The 8,076-nt window shown below is 34.8% G+C and overlaps 1 protein-coding gene across 3 annotated transcripts in view; it reads right to left on the bottom strand.

The window, feature by feature from the left end:
• Nucleotides 1-490: 490 nt before the first annotated feature.
• usp20 (ubiquitin specific peptidase 20) overlaps nucleotides 491-8,076 on the bottom strand; it is an 84,107-nt gene continuing 76,521 nt past the window's right edge. Inside the window, exons 25-26 of one of the 3 annotated variants that reach the window (XR_009516448.1) lie at nucleotides 7,818-7,877; nucleotides 491-1,165 (exon numbers count right to left, since the gene is read on the bottom strand). The gene's annotated coding sequence lies outside the window, so the exon portion shown is untranslated. Of the gene's footprint in view, nucleotides 1,166-7,665; nucleotides 7,878-8,076 lie in introns of those variants that run through there. The other 2 variants (XM_059993660.1, XM_059993659.1) reach the window with 2 other exon arrangements.

The following is an 8,076-nucleotide window of genomic DNA, read 5'->3' as shown; positions in this document are numbered from 1 at the left end:
AAATGGAGAATCTTTGGTATTTTCTCCTCAGGCATTTGGTTAATTCAAAGCAGAAATTACTAAGGAGATCAAAGGATGCAAGGTTCATGTGAGAAACAGAGCTGAGGTAAAAGATCAGCAAAGATATTGACAAATAGCACCTGCTCCTAATACTTATATTGTGTTCTTATAGGATAAAAAGAATTTGGGTGTTTATACAATAATGAATAAGTAATCACACAGAGTAAACATTATAAAGCAATAATAAATATATCATTTTCTCATTTTCAAGATTGCAAAACCAAATGCAATAGACATCAAGTTGTTGAGTAGAGCAGAGCTTTGTTTCCCAAGTGAAAACTAGTTCACTATAAAGATCATTACAAATGTGCTACAAGTAAATGTAGATTATTTAAAAGCCATCACTTAATTTTCCAAAAATGTCTTCTAACTCTGTAAGCAGTATTCTTAAATGGAAATTTCACAGAACAAGCTTCCATTGAAATGAGCTTGCAAATTATCAATATTTATTGTATTGATTAGAATAGATGGATTTAAAACAATCTGCCCATCAGCAAATGCATGCAGCAGGTAAAACAGTTATGCTCGAATAACAGCACTTTCTGTGAATATCAAAAATAATGGGTAATAAACTTGAGAAAATGCTAACAATGAACTAAAACTATTCTCATAATTTTGATAAAATTTAGTCATGTTATTTATAGTTCAAAGCATATAAAAAGAAACAAGGAATTAAACAAAACTATTCATGCCACTTATTTCACTTTATTTAAATATCGTGTGCACTTAGACCTGCATTACTTATGAAGCAATAATGAAACTCTATACTAGGTTTATATTTGTGAGAATAATTTAAATATCCATTTTGCAATCACTACACAAGGTAAAGGTTACAGCAGATTATTTCCACTTTTACAATGGGGCCAAGGTAGCAGGTTATGATATTAAAATCAGCAAAATCTGGCCAATGTAAATAATACACATTCCATTTTATAGCTGGAGTAGCAAACTTCGATCATAGTGAAATCTTCAGAAACTTCAGCATACTTTGTAAAAAGCTTTGAGGATTTTCCTCAACATATTTGGGATAAATTAGTTACGCACTCTGATTACACATCGTCAGTTTCAAAGCATTCACAAGTGATCTTATGAAAGCAAATGGAATCTGCAAAAGAGAAATTTCAGAGTATTTTTGGCATTATCTCAATCTCACAATTTACTATATATACCACTGACATAGCAAAACATCAATCAGAAATATTTTCCAGTTCTTAAGGCAAATATTTCTAGAAACGTTTTTCAATGCAGTGCTCCAGTTGTAAAAAATGCAACTAACAAGTTAAATCACTGTTTCAGGGTCAAGGTTCTTCTATTATAGAAGATTGCTTCCTCCATTCGCCATTGCTGAACTGGTACATATCACATTTGAACCATGACAATAGCAGAAGGCCAATTGGGTCCTCAGAGCAAATTTGTCATTTTAAGATTACTATGGCTGAGTTGATCTCAATTTGTAGTAGCTCCATACCACTTGATCCTTTAACTGTTGATCTCAGTCATTAAGATCAAAATCAATTAACCCAGTATCCACATATTTTTGGGGAGAGAATTCTAGGCCTCATTATCCTTAACATGAAAAAGTGCTTTCTGATTTCACTCTGGAATGGTCTAGCTGTAACTCTAAAGCTGTACACTGTGGTAATCATTTGTCATATCTACTCAACAAAATTCCTTTATAATTCAATTAGCTTCAACTACATTCAGAAATTGAAAACTTTAACTGAGCAATCCATATTGGGTGCACATCATGACAAATATTTTGGAGACTTGGAACAAATATTTAGTTACAAAAAATAAATTTGTGCAATGTTTTATCTTACAAACATTTTAAACGCTTCTGGAAAATCAGAATCTTTGACAAAGGAGCTTAACAAAAGTGAACTGTTTCTTAAAAACATCACATTGAAATATTATTTTGAAACAGACAAGGGTTCCTATTGTGCAGTGACCACTTCAAATCTGGAAACTATATATGGCTGTACATACCATCATGGATCTACTCAATACAACTGTTTTTAAGCAATTAGTTTACAGCAGCGAAACTTACTGCCTTAAAAAGTCAGAATTATCACCAGAGCTGGAGTCCAAGCAACCCATTGTTGCTATCAAGACCAATCCATGGGGCTGTTCTTCTCCAGCACATTCTTGAAAGGGAATCAATACTGTTTAACAGCAGAACAACTGGTGTGAACCAATATTTCACCTTGCTCCATGGAACTATTAATTCACACAACAAAGTCCCACAGGTTCACTGTCAGATCTCACATTTTGTGAACTTGCTCCATAATATTACATCTTGCATGCAGCATGCTTACCAATTAGTTTCGACATCTTATAATCATAAGATGCATGAACCCAATTGTCAGAACTTTTCAGCAAGACAAAAACACTTTGCTAACATACCTCATTGTGAACAATGCCTGGATAAATATAGTATTACTTGTGTCAATCATATGTATACAAATTGTGGCGCATTTCCAATCTTTTCACCATCAATAAACATCTCCCCTCCAGCTTGACTCAACTTCATATTACCTTTTTGTGAGTGAGGAAAAGTCATTACTGGATTACTGGAGTGTGAATTATTCCTATTTGCACTGGTTAACATATCAGTCAGATGTTAGTAGTAATTCAGTATTGGGAAAAAAATAAAGTGCTAATTTGGACCAGAACATATGAACTATCCAAATGGTTTGGTGTTGGAAGGTGTAGCACTAAGATCTAGGAGAGGCTGAAATGAAGGCAACTCAATGAAATAAGCTACCCAGATAATTCAAGCTTCTCATCAGCTATTTGAAATTGTAGTTTGTCAGAAGTCAAAATGTAATCCTCAATATTCTTTTGTATTTCTACACAGAAACAATTTACTGCTTTGTTTGGTTTTCAAATATTTTAAATATTTTTCTCTGTACTTCTCCACCTAACCCTCCTCTCTTTACAAAATTAAAAGAAAGTCATGTTCCTGGATTTAAGGCAATCTTGAACACACAAGTGTCTAGGCAACACATCCTGAACCCCTATACAGCAAAACAGGACAGCATCAAACTATCACTAATCTCAACTGACGAGGTAGAAAACTATTATTCAATTATTTTAACAAGAGTCAACTAAATACATTTTAAAGAAAAAGCCTGCTCATATGTACCGTAGTTATACAAACGGACTAAATCCTGTGCTCTTCGATGTCAAGTACACTGGACTAGAATACCAGGACAGAAAGACCATTTGGTCAAAATTCAGAACTGGAATTTTCTCAAGGAAGGTGGTAGTAAGGCAGATATAAGTAAGCAGAAAGAATCAGAACAAAACAGGGTACAACTTTGCTAAAACAAAATAATGATACTGCAAATTATCATACTCAATTCCTGCTCTTGGGTGAGAGACTGTAGACATCTATCTATATTCTCGTGATGCAGAGAAACTAAGTTAATAGCAATTTGCTGAACACAACTGTGCAGTTTGCTTCAAACCAAATATATTATCAGATAGAAAGTACATCAGTTTACACCGTGCAAAACTAATCATTAAACTCAAAATTCAAACGTTACCATTGATTTATTTATTTAATATTGCCTATAATTCAAGAACTAACTTTACTGTTTCTTACTTTGTTTAGCTAAAGCTATTGGATCTCTAATTTTATAAAATAAATTAACAGTACTGAATTGCAAAATTATGGGAAATTGAGCAAACTAACCTGATAATTCTGAAAATTATGTATACCAAATTTTCTCACATGTATACCTGAACCAATTCAAGGCTACATCTATGTAACTATTTAATTTTCATTGTTGGGTTTATGTAATGGAGTGTGTATTGCAGAACTTCAATTTTGTAAATCTAGTCACACACACAAAATGCTGGTGAAACACATCAGGCAACATCATTGGAGGGGATTAAACAGTCGATGTTTCTCAATGAGATTCTTTACCAGGACAGGAAAGGAAGGAGCAGAAACAAAAACCAGATAAGATGGGGAGGAGGGGAAGGAGTGCAAGCTGGCAAGTGATAGGTAAGACCAGCAGGAAGTAAGAAACTGTGAGGGGATAGGTAGAAAAAATAGAAGAAAGAATCTGATAGGAGAGGACAGTGGACCATGAAAGAAAAGAAAGAAGGAGGGGAACCAGAAGGAAGAAATGGGATATTAAGTGTTGCTCCTCCGACCTGAGTTTGGCCTTTTCATGGCAATAGAGGAGCCATGGGCAGACATAGCAGAACGTGAATGGGAAGTCATTTGAAATGGGTGAACATTTGAACTAGGTGATCCTGCCTTTTACCCCTAGCATTCTGTATGTATTTCCAGCACCTGTGGAATCCCTTATGTTTGTCTGTAGATCTAGTCATTCCTTTCAAATAAAAAAAATATACAGACTTTATTCTTCTTCAATTAGCAGTAAGAATCCTTATACTGGTATACTTTTTTATGAAAAGGTTGACTAGATTTACAGCATTAAGAGTTCTTGAATGTATACTCAATTACATAAAACTAACAATGAAAATCTTATAACTAATTGGTCAGCTATTAAATGTAGCATTGAATAGGTTCAGGTGGGAAGGGTGGTGTGTGTGTGTAGGTATGTATATATATATAAAATGAAAAGAGAATTTACTATATATCAATTCTGAATTATTGTAAATCACAAATTTCCCACAATTTTGCAATTCAGAACTTTAATAATGTATTATTTAAAATAAAAGGTCCAATTGCTGTAGCAAACTAAATTAGAAACAGAGCAAAGTGGGACATTAGTATGTGAATTATGAGCAATATTACACAAATGAATTAATAGTAAAAATTTGATTTTTCTAAGATTATCATCTATTTTGATGGCTGCAGACTTCACTTAAAATTCTAGGCAAGTTGGTATTTCAATGTGCACATTCAAATACAACCAATGATACATCAAGAAGAAGAAACGAATCTAGGGTTTGGTTCAGCATTCACGAAGATCACATCACTAAGAGCTTCTACTCAGATTACAATCATTACAGTTCTTTCTCCCTATTCTTCAGTACCCATGCTGCTTAAAAATCTGTTTGTCTTTACACTGAACAAACCCTTGACTTTGCATATACTGCTTCTAGTGCAGAAAATTCCAGAATTTCCCAAGCTAGGAAGAAATCCCACGGCTGCTATCCCAGTCTTAAGTCAATTAGTACACAAATGGCACAGATAACTGCAATTTATTATATATCTGTACTGGCATGAATCCCAAAAATCCTTCTAAACTGCTACTCATATTCTAAACTTGGCTGCTCCTGTTAATTCATTTAAAATGTGGAATAACTGTTCTGTCCAATTGCTCTGTCAGGTAGAATTCAGAAGGTAATTTAAACTGTATGCTTTTCCATCAAGAATGGCTTTAAACTTTGGCACACACAGTCTGGTTTGAAGGAGCCCTAAACTTCTCTGGATCTTAAGGCCAGAACATTTAGACGACGTTCATTTCAAGAAAAACCAAACTGCAATTACAAAGTCAGAACAAGCTAAATGTCTCACAAACGCAAGTCCAGCATCCAGTCATAAATCTCATGAAAAGTTGTCTGTCTCCTGAGGTACGAAATGGTGCACCAAAGGGTCAAAAACTACTGAGAAGGAATATTACTTCAAAAATGAATTAACACTTCAAAAATGAATTTCACTTCAAGAATCCAACACCTACTGCTTAGATTACAGTGAAACAAAGCAAAATTTGCAACAGCAGTGATCAGTGTACTACCCTGACATTTAAAGACTTCAAATATTTCTGTATAAAAGCAAAAACAGCTACTTCTCAGTAGATCTTGGCATCAGATTGCATTAAACTCATTAAAATCTCAATGAAGAGAAAAGAAATAGTTCTCTGCAGCTGGCCTGATCACTAGTCTTCTATGTTACCTTATACATTGTGGTCAGTTTTTGCCGCAACATTGCAACTTTCCATTACCTCACTGTAAAGCCACCAACAAAACCACTGGGAAACATTGTCTCTACAAAAGCCTCCGTGTGAAGAATTCACTTAATACGTCAGGCTCAAGACCACTTCAGTAGGGTGTTGTATGTGTCATTAGTCTGTTCTAGAGGTTCTTTAAGAAATATAAATGACTTACCTACTTGAAAGAACAACTTAATTTTTATACAAACACAGCTGATTCTGGTTAATTGGGCAACTGGTTAATCTGGCAGCCATTTATTTTGGGGCAACTCTTAAAGAACAAACACTAATTAACAAAATAGATGTGATTACCTTCATTTATTTGAGACACTATGCTGCTTAGTTTTGGACAAGAGTCTGTTGCCGAACATTTTCTAACTAGTGTCAGTCACCAGCACTTTAGACACTACACTGTGCTTAGAGCAAATAGGTTTACAATATTAGATTTACTAGAATGTTACCTGGGTTTCAGCACCTAAGTTACAGAGAAATGTTGAACAAGTTAGCTCTTTGTTCTTTGGAGCGTAGAAGGTTGAGGGGGGACTTGATAGAGGTATTTAAAATTATGAGGGGGATAGATAGAGTTGACGTGGATAGGCGTTTTCCATTGAGAGTAGGGGAGATTCAAACAAGAGGACACGAGTTGAAAGTTATGGGACAAAAGTTCAGGGGTAACACGGGGGGGAACTTCTTTACTCAGAGAGTGGTAGCTGTGTGGAATGAGCTTCCAGTAGAAGTGGTAGAGGCAGGTTTAATATTGTCATTTAAAAAAAAATTGGATAGGTATATGGACAGGAAAGGAATGGAGGATTATGGGCTGAGTGCAGGTTAGTGGGACTAGGTGAGAGTAAGTATTCGTCATGGATTAGAAGAGCTGAGATGGCCTGTTTCCATGCTGTAATTGTTATATGGTTAATATCAGTAATGTGTATTGGTTTTTTAAAATTTTAATTTAGAGATACAGTGTGGAATAGGCCCTTTCAGCCCTTCGAACAGCACTGCCCGACAACCCACGATTTAACCCTAGCCTAATCATGGGACAATTTACAATGACCAATTAACCCACTAACCAGTACATTTTTGGATTGTGTTCAAAATGCAGCCATTTTTGTCACTGATAGCCGGCCAAAAATAAGCAGCAAGACAATTCGGAACTGTTCTGCTCACTGTGGTTTCAAGAATTCAGGCTTGGAGATGCCATAAACAGCTGGAAGTGAAAATGGAACGATTTTACGACTTCAACAAATTAGGAATAACAAAGCATTTGAAGGTATCGACAATCATCTTGAATGTTAAAATGAAAATGAAGATTTGGAGGATGAAATTGTCAAAGGCATTGTGTGAAGGCCGTTCATTATCTGCAATAAGTGTTTGCACTGATTTTGTTCATTTACAGTCAATCAAAAGAACACTACAGCAAACCATCAGTAACTATTAGGAACTAATGCATAGTTTTATAGCACTGTAGTAGTATTTTTAGTTTTCTAATTTATTCTGTTTTTTATTTAAATACATAATTTAGTACTCAGTTAAATGGTAGATTGTCTTTTTTATACCTGTTTAACCATTTCCATGAAACTTCAGCTAATTGGGGCAGCTACTTAATTGGCCAAATTGTACTGGTCTGAATGTGTCCCAATTAACTGGAATCCACTGTATGTAGCCTCTAAAGAAATACAGTTAGGCTTAGGTTGGTACAGTATTATATTTCCATAGCATTGTCTACTATACAGTGTATAATGCCAAGCACTCTTTCGATTTAGCTATACATTTAGTCAGAAAGAAATAAAACATTTTTTTTAAAAAAAGAGAATTTCTACAGTTAAATTACAAAGTGCTCACAAAGATTCATCACAGGTGCAAAAGTTGCAGTTTTCACAACCTTCATCTCAGTATCATAGCCTGCAAAACAAAAAGGTTTATTCCTTGTTAGTCTTTGCTGGTTGAACAATTGCATGAGGATTCCTATGCTGATCAGTTCAACTTATTTCTATCTGTTGCATTTTGTTTTTGCTTGTCAAACTTCATTACCCAAAAATAACTTAACTGTGGAAGTCTAGTTGAGGTGATTAGCATAAGCAACTAAGGGGATTCCAAAAAA

The sequence above is a fragment of the Hypanus sabinus genome, chromosome 18 (genome assembly GCF_030144855.1).
Source record: "Hypanus sabinus isolate sHypSab1 chromosome 18, sHypSab1.hap1, whole genome shotgun sequence".
Taxonomy (NCBI): Eukaryota; Metazoa; Chordata; class Chondrichthyes; order Myliobatiformes; family Dasyatidae; genus Hypanus; species Hypanus sabinus.
The sequence above is the reverse complement of the archived record's forward strand: the minus strand, read 5'-3'. Positions and strand labels throughout refer to the sequence as shown.